The sequence below is a fragment of the Microcebus murinus genome, chromosome 26, assembly GCF_040939455.1.
Source record: "Microcebus murinus isolate Inina chromosome 26, M.murinus_Inina_mat1.0, whole genome shotgun sequence".
NCBI lineage: Eukaryota > Metazoa > Chordata > Mammalia > Primates > Cheirogaleidae > Microcebus > Microcebus murinus.
The window spans coordinates 10,425,980-10,448,431 of record NC_134129.1 but is presented as its reverse complement, the minus strand read 5'-3'; the positions used below and the strand labels follow the sequence as shown (position 1 = coordinate 10,448,431).

Below are 22,452 nucleotides of genomic sequence, written 5' to 3'. Positions count from 1 at the left end.
CTATTATCCATGGCTCCTGTTATTAACTAAACACATATTTAATGGGTTACTAATTATAATGCCAATAGCAAAATATTTGTAATTTATAGACCACCACCTATGAAAGCATAATGTTGCTGATAAAATGTTGGCATGATTATATTGGCATATAACCTGCAACTCTGTTAAGTAAATGAAAGAAAAAGTGAGTGTGTGTGTTTGCATGCATGTAATTTCCCGGACCTGAATGTCGGTAAAATAATTAGATGTGTTGCTCCCACGTGCACCCTATAGGCAACAAGGTTATTTTTTTTTTTTTTTCCTAGTCTAACTTGCATTGTATTAACAGTCCACAGTTCAGATTTCAGTTGTTTGCCTCTGGGCTTTGTGGAAGCTGTTCACTAATCCCCTAAGGGTTGCACAGGGGGAGGAAAGGTGAGTGTCTTGCATCATTCTGTGTCAGCCTCAGGGGTTCATTCAAGAACCTTGGTGACTTGCCTGCCCTGGTGAGAGTGATGAACAACTTTTCAGTTGGAAAGCCATTATAATTAAAGCATTTCATAGCCATCACTCAGCAAGCATTTACTGTGAACCTACTAAGTGAAAATAAATGACCTTGTCTAGGTAGATGTTCTATTTAATAACTTAATAGAAATCTGAAGATTTAACTCCTAACTGGGAAGAAATTAGAAACGAATAGATAAAATATAGAAAGCAGAGAGGGCAACAGTGGTTTCAGTTATCATCGAAGGGGTAGAAGATGCTTGTGGCAAGAAAATTTCCATGTGTGATGTGCTGTCAAATTTTAAAATAGTACACCTTACATTTCCTCATGTCTGCATTGCTTTGCCCTTAGTATTATAATTCTGGAGAAAAGCAGGAAGTTCTTTTTGGCATCCAGCATAATTTTTGTTACCCTGTGGAAATAGTATTAATTTTTTCACCTCCCATAACCCAACTTTAAAGTATATAATATAGTGTTTGCATTTCGGATGAAGGTGGTGTGTTCTGCCACATGCATTTAAAATAAGGAAAGGATCATTTTGGCTCTCTGAGTAAATGACTGATTTGATTTCATTCAGTCTGTTTTATAATACCAAGTAGTTAACAGGCTAAAACAAAATATTTGGCAGAGTTGATGATCTCTCCCTAAGGAGTGATCTTGGAATCAAGAGGCATACATTGACTTATGTGAAGGTCACTAGCTTATACTGTGTGTGAGGAAGGGAGACAGTCGGATATGCACGGCTGCATCTAGACAGGAAAAGTCTTGCATTTGTAGCCAGAGCAGCTCTTTGCTTTATCTTCGAATTTAGAATAAAAGCTTGTATGACTTGGAGTGGGGGAAAAACTTTATCAGCAAGATCATTAATAACTTGGGACTCAGCTTTTCAAGTTACAATTAGCTGCTCAACAGCTGTGACCTTCAAGAGCTACTCATTATTGTTGGTCCTTATTGTTCCCTCCCACTGTAGAGCTCTTTTCAGAAATAGTTTCTCTGACATCATTGACCCCAGGGGTCAGGGTGAGAAATGAGTCTTCAAGCACTCATTTGTAAGTCTTGTTTCTGCAGGATGCGCTGTGTGTGTGTGTATGTGTGTGTGCGCGCGTGTGCGTGTGTGTGTGTGTGCGCGCGCGTGTGCGCGCGTGCGTCTAAGGAATTGAGCTGATGGTTAATGCCTCATTGTAAATCCAGCTGTTTGGTCGGATCCCAATTAGGATGATGCCTGTTAGATGAAGGGGCGCTCCTGGGAGCAGCGAGAGGATTTAGTGGCCTCAAATACAGAGTAAAACTGATGGTAACACAGGCTCTGTTTTATTTAGATGTTGGGGGGGAAAAAAAAAAGGTCTCAACACACATGCTTGCCAAACTCTGTCATGCACTGTGTAGCATCCCAACGGATCAGCAGGGATTTTAAACCTGCTGTGTGTCTGGCATGCACTGCAACCCAAAGAAAATGTGGGGATTTAGAGAAACCGTAGTGAAGTATGAAATGAAAGCTCAGTTGGAAAAGGGGGACTGGATTACGTTCAGCTTCTTTGCCTCAGTTCCTTTAGGTATTAAGAACATGGGACTCTTAGGAAAAAAAGGTTTTCTTTCTCAGGACAAGGTGTAGCGCATGATCTCTACATTCTGGAAGGAGGCTTAATTAGGGAAATGCTATCTGTTATAAAACAAAAGAATAAGCAACCCAGCAGGGAGGTTGATAGAATTTGTTTGTTGTTGATAAGGACTTTTCTGGCCAGTGCAAACCCCAAATTAAATCTCATACTCTCTGGGGAGTCTTGTCAGTGAAATGTGCATATGATGAAGGTTTTGAATATGAACCCGTGGCAGTTAAGTTCTCAAACACATGGAGTCATTGTGATGTGGCAAGTGGGATCTTTGTAGGAAGAGGTGGACTAGCCTGTAGCTCTGACTCACTTCCAAGCCAGGCAAAGCAGGACAGCGCCTCCCACCTGTGGGCCTGAGTTCTCCTTTGTGAAAACGAAGGGACCGACTTGGATGATATATAAAATTCCTGGGAGACCGCCTTAGATTGTAATCTCCCCGAGAGCATTTATATTTCTCTATCACCTTCGTTATAACTATCTTCACAAGTTTCACTATGACTAACCTCAGTAACTAGAACATGAAACCTCTGCTCAAATCTAAATACATTTTGGAGGTCCCTTCATTTGTTCTCTGACCTTAGCCTGTATACCATAACATTCTTGGTTTTTTATATCTAATATCAAATAGTTAGCTTATCTATTTTCTATGTTTTGAAATGTTCATATTGATGAATTTTCTAAAATTTTAATTTCTAAAGCTTAGCTTTGCATTCAACTGAGAGGGTTCCCCTAAAAATTAATTTATTAATATTACTGATGAAGTAGACTTATTGACACCCTTAGCAGAAAGACGATACATATTAGTAACAGTGAGAATAATAGAAGCTTACTTATTGATAATGTGCTATGTACCAGCTACATTTTTTAAGCACTACACATGTATTAACTCAAAACAAACCTCTGATATAGGTACCATTATTGTCTCTTTTACATATAAAGAAATTGTGTAATAAAGAAATGAAATGACTTGTCCAAAGCCATAGCAGAATGAGGATTTGAACTCAGGCAGTCTGCCCTCAAAGTCTGAAATGTTCATGACTATCCCACATTTTAAAACACTAATACTGTATTAAATATAATGGATTTTCTCTTAAAAATCTGAGATTTCTTCAAATTATTAAGATCTCAGATTATTAAGATCTAAAAATTAAGATCTGAGATATCTTAATATTTTAATGTCTAAAATCAAATACTTCAATAATTAAATTAACATTTAATTTAATATTTAATAATAAATTAATGATCATTTCAATAATTTTTGATATTAAAATTATTAAGCATATTTCTAAAACTGGATTAAATGTAGCAAAATTTTAAGGGAGGAGATTAGAGAATACAGCATAATTCTCAGGTTAAATCCATTGTGTGTGAAGATTAACCTAAACTTAATGCCCAGGTTGATATAAAAGAACACTCCAGGAAAGATTAAATCTGTGCATCTTGGGAATCTACTGATTACTACAGCTGATTAGGAAGAGAAAGGGGCATCCTCTGGTGTATAAAAGAAATTAAAATATACAACATTAATCTCACAAGAATTTCATCAGGGGCTAAATTGGGTATACAACATTATCCCAAAAAAGAAAAACAAATAGCTATACACCTTTAGTCACAGCGTAATAATGAGCAACTGGACAGAGCTGGGAAGATAATGACCTAGAGCTTGGTAAGCAGAAATCCACAAGGGTGTTATCAGAAGCAGGAGAAGAGGGGCATTTCAAAGTTCACAGAAGCTGCTGGCAGCCTGGAAAGTTATAGGAAATGAAAGATCCAGGGCAACATGGGTAGAAGGAGTTCGTGGCCCCAGCAGCAAAAAAAAAAAAAGTACTGAAGCAGCTTGATTGCTCAGTCTTGGATGTCTTTATTTGTTTCACCCCTGGTGAGAGTTCATCTTGAGAGAACCTGGACAGCAGGTGAGAATTACTAAAAACAGCTGGCTGTTAGTGAGAGCAGGGTGGAGCAGATGCTGTTTCCTGGTTGAACTTTTTTTTTCCTCCTCTCTGACAGCTGGTCAAGTCACATGTAGCTGACTCTTTCAGCCACACATTGTAATGGTCTTTCCTGTAATCCCCTGCCCACAAGGCTACCATTTTTATATCGTTCAAGGCCAATGTTTCTACGGAAGTATAAACAAGGAAAGGACGAGAAATAAAGTATTGATATTCTTCGGTAAGAGTGATTTGCTCTTATGTCATAGCTGAACTCCAAACTTATGACAGGAAAACTGCTCCAAAGAAAGCCAGAAGGAATAAATGTGAGCTCTGTTCAGCTGGATTACCTGGAGAGCAGTTCCTCTCTGCATTTCCAGAGTGAGCTGTCTGCTAAAAAGACACCTGGTTGATTACCCACAATTTCTTTGTGGCTCTAAGCATGGCTTTCCTTTCTCCCTTATCAAAGCAAACAGACTCTAAGGAAAGGCAACCCTCTGGGAGGCCGAGGAGGGAGGGTTGCTTGAGCTCAGCAGTTTGAGACCAGTCTGAGCAAGAGGGAGACCTCATCTCTACTAAAAATAGAAAAACATAGCCAGGTGTGGTGGTGCATGCCTGTAGTCCAAGCTACTCGGGAGGCTGAGCCAAGAGGATCGCTTGAGCCCAGGAATTCGAGGTTGCAGTGAGCTAGGCTGACGCCATGGCAACAGAGCGACATTATGTCTTAAAAAAGAAAAGAAAGAAAGGAAACCAGGCAAGTGAATATATTGAGCCTTAGATACATATACAATTGGTTGAGTTTTTGAAACCACTTTAACTTGTTTTGTTCTCTAGGTGCCTGTGACCATATTTGGTGATGTTGCAATGTGTGGTTGTAACTGATTCATTCAAACTTTAACAAATTCTGATTATCAGAAGTAATTCAAGAAATTCCCCCCCCCTTTTTTTTCATGGTAATTTTTGATCTAAGTTAATTATATAGATTTGTATGTGAGTGAAGATGATTACTATGCACAAGTAAGAATGTAACTTGAATCTGGATGGCCTCACAAAATGTTTAAGCATAAAAGAACATTTGCAATCAGAGCTTCCATCCAGGGGAAATAGTAGCCCAGAGGTTTTAAGTAACTTCCCTGTAGTTAATGGGCTGAGTCTGATTGAGTGAAGACCGGTTCCGTTTCTGATTGAGTTTTACAATTTCTTTATTGTGAGCACATGTGCATATTTAAGTGAACTGTTTACATTGTGTAGTTCAAATGAAAAGAGTGTGAGGAATCTCCCTATGTCTAAATACTTTCTGAGATTTAAAGAATTTATGTCTGTAACATAAAATTTGGAAAACATCGAAAATTTTAAAAGACAAAACTGCCTCATATCTATATGATAAAGACAACCACTCTGAAGACTTACACGTATTTTATTTTTATCTATGCATCTATTTCTTTTAATCTAGTTGTGATTGTCCTTTGAAGGAATTTTTATCTGGTTTTTTTCCAATGAATATTTTGAAAACATCAGGCTCTTTGAAAGTGTTTGTAACAGTTGCATTTGCTTGATATTCCATTAAGAGGATGGAATCATTTACTTTAATGAACTCCCTATTTTCTGGCATTTCATTTCTACTAGAAGGAGATTTTTGCATTACACAAATACATATTATGGAATAACACTGTGCTTTTTCACCATTCCCTCACCTCGCATTGTGTCTTCAATCCACTTTAATCCTGCATTCTTTGTCATCATTACACTCAGATGGTTTTATTAGGGTCATCAAATATTTCCATTTTGCTAAATCCAATGTTTGCTTCCTCTATCCTTATTCTAATTGACTTTTCAGCATCATTTGACACCGTTAACAGCTCCTCAATCCTATCATCTACTTTTCTCTATTCTGTTTTTGGACCTCAGACACAGAATTGAGTTGATTTTATTCCTCTTTGAGTGGCACACTATTGTCACTATTCCTCATTTTTTAAAATTTGTTTTATTTTTATAATGCCCCTCCCCCCTTCCCCTAGGATCTCTACATCCGGATCTGTAGAACCTGAGAATTTGTTGTTTACATGGCAGAAGGGACTTCCCAGGTGTGATTAAGTTAAGGGCATTGAGGTAAAGAGATTACCCTGGATTATCCAGATGGGTCCAATGCAATCACAAGATCCTTAAAAGTGTTAAGCATGAGGCCAAAGTGGGAGTCGTGGGAAGAGGGAAGAAAGGCACAGAGAGAGAGATGCACCATTTGCTGACTTTAAAGATGGCAGAAGGGAGCCCCTACAAGCTAGAATTCTCCCCTAGTGACACAAAAAGGAACACAACCCTCCTCACTGGTTGATCTTAGCCCAGTGAGAACCATTCCAGATTTTTGACCTACAGAACTAAGAGGTAATAAAATCTGTGTTATAAACCACTTATTTTATAGTAACTTATGACTGCAGCAATGGAAAACTCATTCATTCTCTTCATCTTTCCTTTCCCACTCTAGTATGCTTAATGTATAATCTTTTAGTCATACTTTCAAAGTTCACTTAAATATTCTTATATCCTTTAAAGAATAGAAAATACTTTGTTTTTTACGATGCATAAATGCATAGATGGGATTGCACTGTTCTTCTTATTTATCACATTTTTTTTCATTCAATGCTATTTTTAAACTATGTGGCTATATTTTTCAGTGATTCTAATTACATTATAGTCCCGTATTTGAGTATTCTGATGCTGTAATGTGTTTCTTTGTGTGCATATACCACATTTTACCTATCCAGTCTCCTAGTAATTCTATCTGTTCATCTTAGTCCATCATATGTGTGTTTCACATTTTACTCACCCCGTGATGGAGAGACTTAGGATGCTTCCAATCTTTAGGATCAAAACCAGCGTGCCAGGCACTGTCCTGGGTATCTCTTTGTGGATCAATATGAGAGTTTCCATGGGAATATATTTAGGAGTAGATTGCACACATAAGTAACTTCACTATTGAGCGGCATTGACAGACTGCTCTTCAGAATGGCTGCATCAGTTTTCACTTGTACCAGCAGGTCACGAGAGTCCCCCTCTTCCTTCATAGATTCACCAAAGCTTGATGCTATCCAGTTTTCTGATTTTTGCATACTGGAGAGAGATTAAATGACATCTCATTGTTTTAATTTGCATTTCTCTGATAGCTAGTGAGATTGAACATCTCTCCAATACTAATTAGCCATTTGGACAGCAGCTTCTGCATATTGGTTCCTTATAGACTTTACCTATTTTTCTCTTAGTTTTATTTTCCTCCCTATCTTGTAAGAACTCTTGATAGCAAGCCTTTGAGATTTTCAATTGTGCAAGTAACTTCTTCCTTTCTGTTTCCCTTTAGATAAGTTTGGACAGAAATCTTTCATTGAGATATAGTCAGAACATTCTGTTCTCTTCCTTTTTGTTTGTGACTTTCCATGTATTCTTTCAGAAGCCATTTCTTACCCAGTACCACAAATATTTTACCTTTCACATTTATATTACATTAAGTAGATTAAGTTGACGTTTACATATGTTATGAGTTAGAAATATATTTTTTCCACATAGTCATTTTTTTCAGCACACATTACCAAATAATACAAGCTCTTTTCAATGATTTGTGATGTTATTTCTTTATAACAATATTCATATATTCATGTACTCTTTATTCTCTTTCACTGGTTCATTAGCCAGTATCTATGCCAGAACCATTAGGACTTTACAATTCGGTTTAATTCCTGCAAAAACAAGTTTTTCCTTTTATTCTTCTTTTCCAAAATTGGCATAAATATTTTAAAACAGATTGTCTAATTCCTCCTAAAAATTATGATTTGATTTTGATTATTAATAGAAATTTTTAAAATTTAGGTTGATTTGTGGGAAGTTGATCAAGAGAATTGTACTAATCTCTAGTCAAAAATCTAGAATTCATCTTGAAATTTTCTTTTTTCCTTTATTTCTCCTTCCATATCACCTTTAACATTTGTAGGACCTAATATAGTAATTGAAATGGAAGGTGCATCTCGTAAGTTACAGGTAAAAGTCACAAACCAAGCCATCCTGGCTGGGCACGGTGGCTCACACCTGTGATCCTAGCAGGCCCAGGCGGGCGTACCATTTGAGCTCAGGACTTCAAGACCAGCCTGAGCCAAGAGTGAGACCCCATCTCCACTAAAAATAGAAAAACATAGCCAGGTATGGCGGTAGGCACCTGTAGTCCCAGCTACTCAGGAGGCTGAAGCAGAAGGATTGCTTAAGCCCAGGAGTTTGAGGTTCTTGTGAGCTAGCCTGACACCATGACACTCTAGCCAGAGCAACAGAGTGAGACTCTGTCTCAAAAGAAAAAAAAAAAAAAAAAAAAAAAATCAAGCCATCTCCATGACCAAATCCACATTCCCACTGAGGTTATCATCCTGAAATCTGGAGGCTTAAAAGAGTGCTTGTACTGCCAACTGTGACAAACCTTGTGTAGGACTGGCAGGAAGAAGAGAGAACTAGATTCAGCCCAGGATCTGTCCAGACCAGGACTGACCTAATCAAACTGTCTAGGGAAACAGAAGTTGGCAGTACCTCTCCTCCGTATTTCACTTTCCCATCTCAGGCAGTCCAGGCTCTCTTAAGCAACGAGAAGAGAGACAAGAAACTCTGTAGAGACACTGCCTTTAGGCAATTTGCAAAAGACAACTTTAAACAAAAGCAGCCATTCTTTCTATGATTTTCTACTGCACAATCTATGATTTCCTCTTCCTTTCCCCACCTTCCACTCCCAACCCTGCTCAACTAGCTCTCATACTCATGTCCTCTGCTGTGCAGAGACAGTTCAGCATGTGTGTGTGTGTGTGTGTGTGTGTGTGTGTGTGTGTGTGTGTGTGTGTGTATAATTCTCCTTGATTACTGAGCTTTCAAAAAAATTATGACCTGAAAATTAAAAAAAAAAGATTTCTATGTTTTTATTAATGTGATATGTGGGTACCCTTGGTCTGATCTAAGGGATATGCTGTCCCTGCCTCAAACCATCAAATGAGCCTTGTCAGTCACCCTTCAAATCATTATTGCTACCAGTACATCCTTTTCTAAGCCATCATTATTTCCCACCAAGACTATTCAGAGTACCTTCTGGCTGGTCTCACTGCTCCTGTTCTTCTTGAAATCAATTCTCCAGAGCACTGAGAGAGAACATTTTAAAACACAGATTGAGTCATCTCTCTTTCTCTCTGGATTTCAACCCTTCAATGGTTTTAGTTTATTCTTTGGATGAAATGAGAAAAACTCCCTTCATTGGTTTACAAAGCCTTTGCTGGATTATATCAGCCCCAGTTTATATCAGCACCTTCATCTGTATCACTTTATATCTGTATGAAGCCAGTGTGCTCCAGCTGACTTGCATTGGTCTGTGAGAACCAGTTGTTAAATTTTCAGGAATTTTGCAAGGCAGTTGTTAAAACTAACTATTACATATATTATATAATCTTACAATTAAATAAATTTTATTATAAGTAAATGCAGTAACTACCCAAAGCTCATCACCATTTCCTAATTATTTTACTATTATCTCTGCTTTTGGGTTCTTTTAAAAGCATATATTGTATGTGTATGGTAGAAATACTATATAAGGGTATGCTGAACATCTCTTCCCAACTCCGTGTTCAGTGAAGTCATATTGATAGCTTGAAATCAACCTAGGAGGGAGTATAAATGCCATAGAAATCAGCAAACATTACAAAGTAGGGGTTGGTTTAAAGTTTTATTAATTGCCTAGACATGAGCAAGTGTTTTAATAATACAGACTAAATTTAAAAGAGTGTTGTGTCTGTAGTTGTTACATTGTGAACAGCACAAAAAATTAAGAAAATATTTCAGTATTTGAAAACTCTTGTGTGATACAGCAAAGAAGTTGCTCACATCACTGGCGAACCAGTGAAGTTCCAGCATGTCTGTGTTGTTTCACTTTCATCTTGCTCATAAAAGTAAATAAAAATATCAAACAATATTTATTTAGAACTATACTCATTTGTCAGTTATATCCATGGTTTGTTGACAGGTACAAGAGTCCATCACAAGTCAATGAAAGCATTCTGAGAGAACCCATTGGCTTTGTAGAATTTGCAATGAAGAGTATTGTATATTTTATTATTACTTGCAAAGTATGTGCTACACATAGTTTGTATCAGTAATTGTATAATGAACTTAATGTCCATTTCTGTATGCATGCATGTATTTTTCTAGAGAGCCAGTTGCTAAATATTTACCAATACAGCACTGCTCTCCCCTTGTCTATTATACTTCAGCCACACTGGTTTTCTTTCTGTTTGCAGTGGTCCTTGTTCATACTTTAGGGCCTTTGCATTGGTTATTTTCTCTGCTTATATTGATCCTTCTCACTTTTGCTGGGGAAGTTCCTCTGCAATCCTCAGCATATTGTCACCTTTGTGGAAAGACCTTTGACAACAAGGTTTACCAGCCATTAACATATCATCCTATTTCAATTCTCTGTGGAAGACTAGATGTTCCTTTTTAAATTTTTATTATCTGCTTACCAAATTCTACCCCAACACTCTAAAATAAAATTTACCATAAGATTCAGGACCCTGTATTGTCTTGCTTAATCAGTGCTTTATTTACCTGGCAAAGAACAATAGCTAGCAATTATTAAGCTCAGGTAAATAGTTTTAAATAAAAAATATAGTTTTCCTAATTAAAACTAGATGGTTCATTACTTTGATGAATAAATAATGTAAATATTTAACAAGTTGATAAAATTTTATTTCTTCTAGCAATATATTGATATAAACCTAAGCCTTGTAATAAATTCTTATATTTAAATAAGAGTATTGATGGCTTTTTTTCTCTTTTTAATCATAGACTTGTATATTGAAAGATTGCAGTGATTGCTTAAATTACATTTAATATACTCAAATATAGTATTACCAAGTTTCAAAACTATTATAATACTGTTTTGATTTGATGGCAATTGCTTGTAGCATATAATTTTAATAACAATAGGGCAAGACTAAATAAAATTATTTGCCAAAATATAGAAACATCATGAAATACATCATTTGAAGATTTATTCTATGTTGATCTTTATGAACAATCTAGTATATTTGTTGAGGAAATCCATCACTCCAGAGACTGATGCTGGGTTTTAAGTACATTATATATGTTTGCTTTTTAAATTTATATAGTATATTCATGTTTACAAAAAATATTTTTGATTAGAATAATTTTACTTTGGGATTAAGTCGAGGTTGAGAAGATAAGTGGATTCATGGAACTAGATTTATTTTTTTTCTTTCGTGGTTTCTAGGATAAGAAAGCTACCTGGAAGATGTTTTTAAAAAGGCAGTAATGTTAATAATGAAAAAATTAGCGTGATAAATGAAAGTAATTCACTTTTTTTAGGAAATAGAGTTTTGAACTTGGTACTTTTTTGGAAAGTGGTATGCCTTACCTCTACAATAATTCAGACATGCATGCATGCATCTGTATATGTTGTAATTGGACGTGGTAAAAAAAAAATAGGCAATACAGATCATTTCAGTGTCATATAATCTTTGTTAATTCATGTTATAGGGCAACAGAGAAAAAAATGTAAGATATATTGGTATGGGGAGTGGTGAATCTGTGGTATTTGTAGTAGTCACTGGGGGGGTTACAAGAAAAAAAGAATATACATATGATTCCAGAAATGTTCTTACTTACGAGGCTAATTGATTTTGAGAGGTTGGCTAAGGCTTAGTTTTAGAGTCATGATATGTTCATTAATATATGGGTCATTAATCTAGGGAGCTGGCCAGCTAAGTAGTTACCCTGTTAAATAATGGCGCTATAAATCCAGGTAATTCCTAAATATCTCACTATTTACGTTATAAGTTGAGCTAGTCACATAGCCTTGAGGTTCTCTGTCAGCTTGTGTGTGTGTGATTAGAAACTTATAAATTTTTACATTGAAGATATTAATTACATGGTAGCTACATTGTCTTTTCTCATATCAGCTCACCTGTTAGTAGACTGTAGGTAAACACCGTATCCAAGGGTGACTGTTCATATTACTTTCAGATTAAATTAAGGATTCTGAGGCTATTTTTTCCATCACCAGGACTTAAGACAAGTGTAACTATAATTATACACTAATTTCTTAGACTCCTAAAACTTAATTATTTAGAAACCTGCCTATTAAGTATTATCAAATGCATAGTGATTTTTATGTAATTATAATACACATTATGTGTTCAGTGAAAAAGAAATGACATATATCAAAGGTCATAATCAGTATACATCATTTTAGCTAGAGCTAAAAGTACTTATCTAAAAAATGACGCTATGGATATTTTATTTCAATGTTAAAAAATGTTATGGTCGTTTTCTTCATATATCCTCATTAAGCTAAAAGTTATGATTCTGGAGAATTTTGAAGAAACTGATAACTAAGGAACAAAACGTTTTATTCATATGAATAATATATTGGCATTTATACAAACTGTGTTCCATTTATGTAAAACTCATTATATAAAGAGTCGAGTATGACTTAGCTAAGATAAAAAAGGTCTTTTCTCTCCCCTTGGGTTGATTAAATCCATAATTGTAGGGTGATATACACAGATTATATATTGCATAATTTATACTATACATTCATCACAAACAAATGTAGCCATGCCCGAATTTCTGCAAGGAATCACAGAGAGAGACATACTGAGGAATAAATGAAACCTCAGGACATATATTTTAAAAACTTGTATTGGCAGTCACAGGAAGAAAATAGTTTCTAATACTCTGAAAAAAAAGCTGAATTTATAGCATTTCAAATGGAACTATATACTATATGTATTATATATACTTATATATACACACTTATATATACATATATAATATGTTGATGTGTGTCTGGCCTTAAATCAATCTAATTACAGATTGTAACTTTGCCCAAAATGTGGAAGTTACTGCTCCACTAAGAGAGAAATGAAACCACAACTTTTTGTTAGAGGAATTACATTTATTTTAACAATATCAACTTAGGGATTAAGTGTTTTAAGCATTTAAAATACATATTGCTTATGGGTATAGAATTTGTGATTGCCTAGGGAATAGACTCAATAAATACAGAAGTAGCCTCTTAATCACAGTAATAGGCTCATATGTGTCACTTACTAAATCATTCAGCCAACTTTGATCAAGGACCTACTAACAGCATCAGGCACTGTTTCATTATAATCTGTCTCAGGTTTATTACCAATGGCATTCTTTTAATCTATGGCTTAGGTAACTGGTTATAGACATTTGATTCAGTTTTTTTCCATTTAAAAGTATTCTTTCTTTCTTTCTTTATATATATATATATATATATATATATATATATATATATATATATATATATATATATATATAAAACTTGAGATGATTGCCAAACTGCATGACTACGGTAATTCTTTCAGGTTGCATTCTGAAAAAGGGAGAGAGTGGTTAAGATCTGGGTCTTGTATTATGGTGTCTGCATAATGACCTCTCCTTTCCAGACATCACCATGGAACCACTTTGATTAGACAGTTGAGAGTTATATGATGTTTGTCTTACTGTGCATGTGGATCTCCCATGAGCCTCTCTGAAAGCCCATGGTTGGGTTCAGGGGCTGAACCACAAACAGCACCCACTTTCGTCCCTAGAAGATTTGGAATCTCTTGCTATCTACCTAACAATACCACCACACTGAATCATATTTTTTTTAAATCTCTGGAAGGTAATATGTCATCTGCCTTTTTTATATCAAGGCCAAGAATACATTACTAGACCTTGTGTGCTAAAAATATCTAAAATTACTCCTCTATCTTCTTTCCCTGTTTTCTTGTATCTTCTTCATATTGTGTTGTACCTTCAACTCTTTATCCTATATGAGTCTTATTTTCATAAATATTTATGAAGGCCCTACAATGCGTCAGACCATGGCCAGTTCTGAGAAACAAAGTAATATACTATCAATCTTTGCCTATTAGGGGGAAGCAACACATGTTAACAGGTAATTTCAGTGCATGTTAAAGGTCTTTGATTTATTGCACCTGAGCCATTTAAATTATAAGCTGCCTCCAGTCACTTTTAGAAATGGGCATAGTTCATAGGTGCATATTTCACATTTGGGTATGTTACTAAATTATGTGGCCAGGTCTCTCTTAATCAGATTTTACATAGATGGGCTATGACTTAGGTGAAATAGCTGTTATTCCTGTATTTCCACTCTTCTTTAGTTCGAAATTCCACAGCCCAAAAGAGCAAGTCTATGAACATAAGCATCTCTGTACCTAAAACACATAACAGATAAAAAATTGTAACAATAAAAATAAGTATAATTAAGGTTTTAATACAGCAGACAAAATGGAATAATGGATTTTTATGCTGAGGAGAAAAGGAGAGATTTTCTTGAGCTGGATAAAATAATACAACCATTAATTATTCTCTCACAAACATATAGTACTTCTGAGAATGCTAAATAAAACTAAGCAGTGTAAAAGATTTAGCATTAAAATAGATTCAACCTCCCAAATTGATTACTTAACTGGTTAGATGTGTGGTTATGAGCCATTATTTAACTTTACTTTTCCCCATGTGTACTTATTGATTATTGGCTGACATCACATTATAATAATAGAAATAATTATTATTTAGATGTTAACAACAAATATAGGCATAAAAGGAAATTTCGGTAATTTTGATTCATTGTGTATTTTTCTTTTAAGTGCTTGTCCTGTTGTTCTTAATGTCTTGCCCAGTGGAAGTGTTTGGTTGATCAGTGGCTAGGCAACAGGATGTTTTGTAGACTTGGTCCAAATTCTCTAAACTTCTGAATTAACTCCTACAATTGACATCTTTGGGTTTTTAGTTTCTCAAGCACAAAAGAGAGTTAACAACCCATTTTTAAATTAGCTTATGCAAATGAAGAGTATTTGAGCTGAGGCAATCAAAATTTACATATCAATGTTATGTGGAATTCTCTTTAAATTAGTAGTAGAGCAAGGTTCCTAAAAGACTGAAGACAAAAGAGAGAGTTTTTGAGTGAAATTTGCTAAAAGGAGAAAAACCTCATTGTCCATTTTGTCAATCTTTGTTTTAGGAATATATTTTAATCCTCATTAATTTATAAGATTATTAAGAAATACCTTTAGTCTTCCCCAATTTGGAATGTTAGCTCTTTAATAAGAATTTCAAAGTCATATTAGCTACAGATATTTACTGCAAATTAAACTTGGACTTATTTTTTTTATTTTTACATTTTAAATGTTGATTGTATTTGCTTATAAAAAAATTTCTCAAGGCCAGGCGCGGTGGCTCACGCCTGTAATCCTAGCTCTTGGGAGGCCGAGGCGGGCGGATTGCTCAAGGTCAGGAGTTCAAAACCAGCCTGAGCAAGAGCGAGACCCCGTCTCTACTATAAATAGAAAGAAATTAATTGGCCAACTAATATATATAGAAAAAATTAGCCGGGCATGGTGGCGCATGCCTGTAGTCCCAGCTACTCGGGAGGCTGAGGCAGAAGGATCGCTCGAGCCCAGGAGTTTGAGGTTGCTGTGAGCTAGGCTGACGCCACGGCATTCACTCTAGCCTGGACAACAAACCGAGACTCTGTCTCAAAAAAAAAAAAAAAAAAAAAAAAAAAATTTCTCAACCAAACGTAGGTGCTTGGTTCTTGTTCATATTGATATTAATACTTTCTCCCACCTGTTTCCTTACCACCATCTGTGTGTATGTTTGTGTGTGTATGTGTGTGTGTGTGTGTGTGTGTGTGTGTGTGAATGAAATTTATGCTCTGCTTTTAGGCAGAAACAGGCGCAGAGAGTTCCTCCTTTGTTTGCTATTTCTTAATTGCCTTCAGCTCAAAATAATCCTTATGCCGAAGTGGCATACTTTTTGTTGGCATATTCTAGTCCCCTTCATGTATTTTAGAAAACCATTAAATGTCCATTAAGAGAAATTTCTCTCTCGGACTGTATACACATATTTTAATTTTAACATACTTTATATCTTAGCAGTTTATTTCCCACCTAAAAGGTAGCAGAAGTCTTTGTGTTTTTGAATGCAAATGACACAGGCTGCTATTCAGAAAATAAAGCCAGGATGATAGCCAACCTGTTTTAAATAAGTATTAATTGAGTGCCTACTACACTCCCAGAATTGTTCTAGATACTGAGAACACAGCAGCAGCACAAGGATGAGCAATGCAAAATATCCTCATGAGAAGGCATTTTTGTGGGGACAGAGTATAAAAGGGTGAAAATATGGTTAACAAATATGGAATATCATACATCTAATGTGCTATGGAGAAAAAGCTGGGAAGAGGGAGTGGAATTGCTAGTATATGGGGAGTTTGCAAATATAAAAAACAGAGTTGAAGAAATGAAAAAGTGACTTCTGAGCAATGGCATCTCTGGGCATTACAGGCAGATGGAACAAGAAACATAAAAGGATGCAAGACAGGACTATATTTGAGGAACTGCAAAGGGATCCCGTGTGACTAAGGCAGAAAGAGTGACAAGGAAGGCTGTGGGGAATGGGCGGAGTCGGAGATGGGAAATATTAGGGAGAATTAGTTGGAGTAGAGTGAAGACTTTGGAGCTGCAGAAAATGAGAGGGCTTTGAGCACAGCAGAAGCATGATTTGACTTACCTGTTTCAAAGGATCACTCTCCCTGCTATTCCTACAATCAATTGCAGTAGGGAAAGGCCTTCCTTATTTTGAAATTAAAGGTGTTGCTAAACAGCTACCAAAGCTGGACTGGAACAAATACGGATGTTTACTGGGCCAGGAAATAATGTGAAAGAATAAAGCCAAATGATTAAAGCAGCTGTATGTAAGATGATAAAAGGCTATAGGTACTTAGCCCCATGGAGTGATTTAGGTCCTGGCAAATTACACTTGGGGAGCCCACTTTGGAGGGACAGACATTGCACACCTCCAGTTTTTATAGTGTGGTAACATGGGCTCAAGTGTTGCTAGGTCTTCAATTTTTTAATAAGAAGCCAAGACTGTAAACTTCTATATTATATCTCCTGAGTTTTAGAAATATGGACACATTCATATGTAAAACAGTCTTCAGCCCAAGAATGTCAATTAAAGCATGTCTGAGAGTAGGATTTACCAGAAAACCCTCAGTTTGCATTTTCTAATCTATAGCAAGTTAAAGCCTAATATCAACACTGGTAAATAATTCAGAAGTGAGATAAAAGATGATGGGAAATCCAGGCAGGATGGCTCACGCCTGTAATTCTAGCAGTTTGGGAGGCTGAGGTGGGAGGATTGCTTGAGGCCAGGAGTTCAAGACCAGCCAAGGGAATAATGAGTCTCTACAAAAAAAAAAAAAAAAATTAGCCAGGCATAGTGGAATGCAACTATAGCCCCAGCTACTTGGGAGGCTGAGGCAGGAGGATTGCTTGAGCCCAGGAGTTTGAGGTTTCAGTGATCTATGATGATGCCACTACACTCTAGTAGCCTTAGTGACAGAGCAAGACCCTGTCTCAAAAAAAAAAAAGAAAAAAAGAAAAAAAAAAGATGAGAAAGAGATCAGTCTTTAAATTCAGGTCTTTTCATGTGAAAGGCTTATCAAAATTTTCTCCTTGAAAATGTTTCTTCATAATCCAATGATTATGACCTAAATTAAAGCATTGTTTGCTTTATGATTTTTCATGTACTGTCAGTTTAAAATGATTCTTAACAGAGATGCACATTAGAATACCCCACCATTAAATAGCAGGAACATTTATACACACGTACAATATAAACCAAATTTCCATTATGAATCCATAACGGACGTATGGTTCAGTCGTTTTTATTACAGATACGTCATTGTTTCACAGACCTCAGGCACCAGGAATTGCTGGAGGCCCATAGACTCACTATATAGTTTTAGTAAAAATAAAGCAGTAAAAGTCGATAACCCATTTATTATCGATGTGTACTCTCTACAGAATTGGGCATTTTAATGATGGCACTGCCTGTTCCAGTGGATAAAGCTGCCTTACCATGGCATTTATAAGTCATTATTAATGTAAAATTATACAGCAGGCTGACTGCCTGTCTTTCACTCTTTAATGCTAAAGTGCTTTAGGTCCCCAGAGTTGCAATTAATAAGAGCACTCAAAAGCTTCGCTTGGGAATCTCTTACAGTCTCTTACAAGGTGTGGCTTCGTTAGCATGAAAGCATATACTTCGGCTATTTTGTTCTAAATCACTGATCAGGGTTTCAGTGGAGTTTTTCTTTTTCATTTGTCTGTTTCTTTCCAAAGCACGTTAGAAAACTATGATTGGCTCTAGCAGTTTTGATGAATGAGAAGGGAATGCAGGTGGCCTGGATAAGAACATTTACAAAACAGTTGAGGTAATAGGGATTTTTACCATAAAACCCAGTGTGGAATTTATGGATACAACAACTTTGATATAAGGGTTTGCGAAATTTCGAAAGTGTCTGAAATTTTGGGAATGTAAGAGTATAAATCTTTCATTTTAGTAACTACTAAGTTGACTCCAAAATTTGAGATCCTACTCTGTGAAATCCCTATATGGATATATTAATATATACTCTGTTGCATCACAGTATCCTGAATTTTCAGGCTATAAAATCTGATGCTAGTCTACTTGAATGGAAGTTTTGATGAATCATACTTTTACATCATTTTACTTATGTGTTCCTGGCTACTTTCCTTCTTGAACTTTTTCATTTTTCATGGATACCCATTTTGGGACTGAGTAAGAAAAGATACCCCTTTGAAATTGATAGTTAGCTATTCAATAAACCTCTAATTTACTAATCTGTAACATTGTTTTTGGTTCCCCTGTCTTTTACTAGTATCAGAGATAAGACAGACTTTCTCTTTTTAGATTATCTATCTCTCTATATATTACTCTGTCTAGATCTCTCTCTTTTTTTTATCTCCATCTCTATCTCTGTCTCAACTTACTGCCCTTAAAATTGCTCCAGGAACATCATGATTATTATTCATTTTTCCCCCCCACACAATCTCTTAAGGTTCCTACAATGGTATTGCTTTATTTTAAACAGGGGTCTTATTAAGCTCTGGCAGAAATGGGCACCATTGTGTAGGCCATGAAGAACATATCTGACATGTAAATCTCTTTTAAAGTTTTAAGGTGCTGTTGAACATTGGGCAGATGACTTGCACTTTTTTACACATTGGTAAATGGGAGATTATAATACTCCTTCAGTTATTAAGAATTACAAGAGATCACTGTGCAAAATAATTTTAATGCAGATGAATTAGAATAATGCTTAGCACAGGTACTGGTGCAGAGTAAGTGAAGTATTTCAGCAACATAATCATCATATATTTTTCTATGTGTAGAATAAATGACACAATTTAATATACTTCACACTGTCTCTTTATAAGCACTCTGTAATGGTAACATTTAATTATCTTCATCTTCATCACCACTACCACCAACCCAAACCATTGACAATGTCTTACTCCATAAAACTCCCAACTTTTTTTTTACCTGAATAATAAATCTATTTGTAGAAAAATGAGTGAGTGATTATGAATTGTTTTTCAAGTCCATTTAATTTTTGTGGGTGAGTTGAATATCCTCTGTCAGCTGCCATTCCTTTGCCAGTATAAGCTGCTTTTGTTTATGACCTGGCTGGATACTTAAATAAAAATTAGAAATGAAAAAGTTTAAAAATAAAAGCTTGGACTGCACCCACAGTGGCATTTAGTATGATTAGGCTGAATTTGGCTGCTACTTGTGCACTAATAGTCAGGGCGTCTGACACATTGGCACTAGGTTTCTCCAGCACAAATGTTCATGCTTTGTAGTATTTTGTACTTAGTGTATGGACATATTTGTTATGTGTTACTTTTTTCTGGCAGTGTTGTAAGGGATGAAAGTGTGACTCAAAATGTAGGAAACAAGAAAAACATGAGTAAAATATTTGTCTTTCTTCTGTATTTGCTTATTCCATATTAGTGTGTATAGTTCACTTGCCTAATGAGGAAATGCTAAGATTATTTATGCATAATCATGTTATACTTTTTAATTTACTGTTATATATGTTCTATTTAAAATTAACTTTGAAGAAATAGAATGATGCTTCATGTACTTGTCTCCCGTCTTTGATCCTTTACCGTGCCCCACGGATTGACCTGACAAACTTCATAATAATTCTTGAAGCTTCAGCTTTAAGACTCTTTCATCCTTAGAGAAGCCATCCCTATGCTATTACTACTTTTCTAGCCCAGCATGCTTAGAGATGCCTCTCTCTGCTTCCGTGGCCTACCCTCCTTAGTTCTATTATAACACTTAGCCTATTGTATGATTATTAATTAATCTGCCTTGGAATTAAAATAGAAAATGGGAAAGGGTGAGGGAACTACTGGATGTGTCTTTTGTTGTTTTAAAACCGTGGTGACTAGCCTGTGATTATGCAATAAAAAATTGTTTCACGAGATAGTTCATGTTGACTATAATAGTTAATAAGGTATCTTTTAGGCGCTCACAAATCACCTGGAATATGAAATATTTCTCCACGATTTCAAAGTAGAAATTGTAAATACTAATGGTAATCTGACCAGGAGAATCTAAATTTCCAAAGGACAAATTATTTTGTCCTGAAATTGTTATGATCATTGGATTTGCCTTTTTGGGAAATGGAGGGATAATCTGAGCACTTGTAATAGTATTGATGGTAGAGAGCTGCTTTTAGAGTTTATTAGGTTTGTAAGGATAGGGACACTGAGTCCTACAAAGTCTGCCTGATATCCCAAATTCCATTGAATTTGCTTATTTTTTTTTAATCTTATTTTTTTTAATCTTACTGTAAAAAAAAAATGTAGGATAATCTACCCCTTCATAGCAACTCACAGAGATCTATTTTTTCCATCTGTCTCCATATGGCCTTTGCTTGGGGCCTTTTGCACATGGATCTCCCTTTCTGTGGCAATAAGCTAGTAGGAAAGAGATAAGCCTATCTGGTCTCTAGGTACAGATTTGTTTTTATTTCACCCGAATACAGATTCTCTGATTTATTTAAGGTTGTAACTATTTTCTTTTAAGTGAAAGATCCTGATAACTTGGGTTGCAGATAACTTGAAAAAATATATAGATTTTGGAAAAAGATACAGTAACACACAGATAAACATAGAAAGTTTTGTTTTAACTTTGTCTCAAGGTGCTTAACAGTGTGAATTATTAATAAAATTGATCAGTAGTTACATTGCCAGCTCTATCATATTTGCCATTAGGGAAAATTAATCCTGCCATTCAAGATTCATTTGTATTAGGATGGAATGTTCCATGTTTAGTATCTTATTTGGTAGCAGATAGAAAAGGTGGTAATTCTGCTTATCTTTCATTGTTTAACAATTTGATTTAAAAATAATTTTGAAAGAATGAATTCTGTTCCCAATCTTACAGTATAAGGCAGTTTTTGAGAAAGTAATACATAGATATTTTATTTATCAAGATTTAATTATTTCAAGCTATATCTCATAATATCAATTAACTCTAGGTACACTAGAATTGTAGGTTTCCTGACACATCTTCTTCTGGGAAGAAAAATAAGTATTTTTTAAAAAGCAGTGATTTGAGGAAATGGGGACAGATGAGAAACAAAGGTCTCTTTAGGATATTTGACCTACTTAAGGTAAAATTTTAAAATACCTAAAATTTCTAGCCTTATGATAAATGAATATTAATCAAGTCCTTGTAAAGAAAATATTCTCTGTGCATATTTCTCTCTGTGAAACACGCTAACAGTTGTTTCATTTCTACCTCATAGAAATTTATAAATTACAACTTATAAATTTCATAAAAATATATAAATGTGATTTATTTAATTCTCACTGAGGTTGACTTTAGAAATTATTTTGAGCTGGAAGATCCCCTTTAATGACATGTATATGTGTGTATGTGTGCTTGTGTGTGTGTGTATATATGTGTGTGTGTATATATATATATGTATTTATATATATCCCAGCATACATCAGGTATATTGTAGGTTCATTTTTAAGCCATCACTACAATAAGGTGAAATATTGTAATAAATTGAGTCACATGATTTTTTTTAAATTTCCCAGTGCATAACAAGGTATTTTTACACTATACTACAGTCATTTAAGTGTGTAACAGCATTGTCTAAAAAAACAATACATATATCTTCAGTGGTCCCCAACCTTTTTGGCACCAAGCACAAGTTTCATGGAAGATGGTTTTTCCATAGATGGGGGTGGGAGGTGGGGTGGAGAGGCAGAGCTCAGGCGGTGATGCCAGTGATGGGGAGTGGCTGTAAATACAGATGAAGCTTCTCTCATTCATCTCCTGCTGTGCCCCCCACTTCCTAAGTTTCATGGAAGACAATTTTTCCATACTTGCGAGTATGGGGATGGGGGTGAGCTCTATGGCTGGTCCCTAACAGGCCACAAACTGGTACCTGGGGGTGGGGACCATA

The 22,452-nt window shown here is 35.6% G+C and overlaps 1 protein-coding gene across 15 annotated transcripts in view; it reads left to right on the top strand.

Moving 5' to 3' along the window:
* Positions 1-22,452, top strand: part of ADGRL3 (adhesion G protein-coupled receptor L3) — a 780,724-nt gene that overhangs the window by 301,271 nt on the left and 457,001 nt on the right. The gene's annotated exons all lie outside the window — the stretch shown is intronic.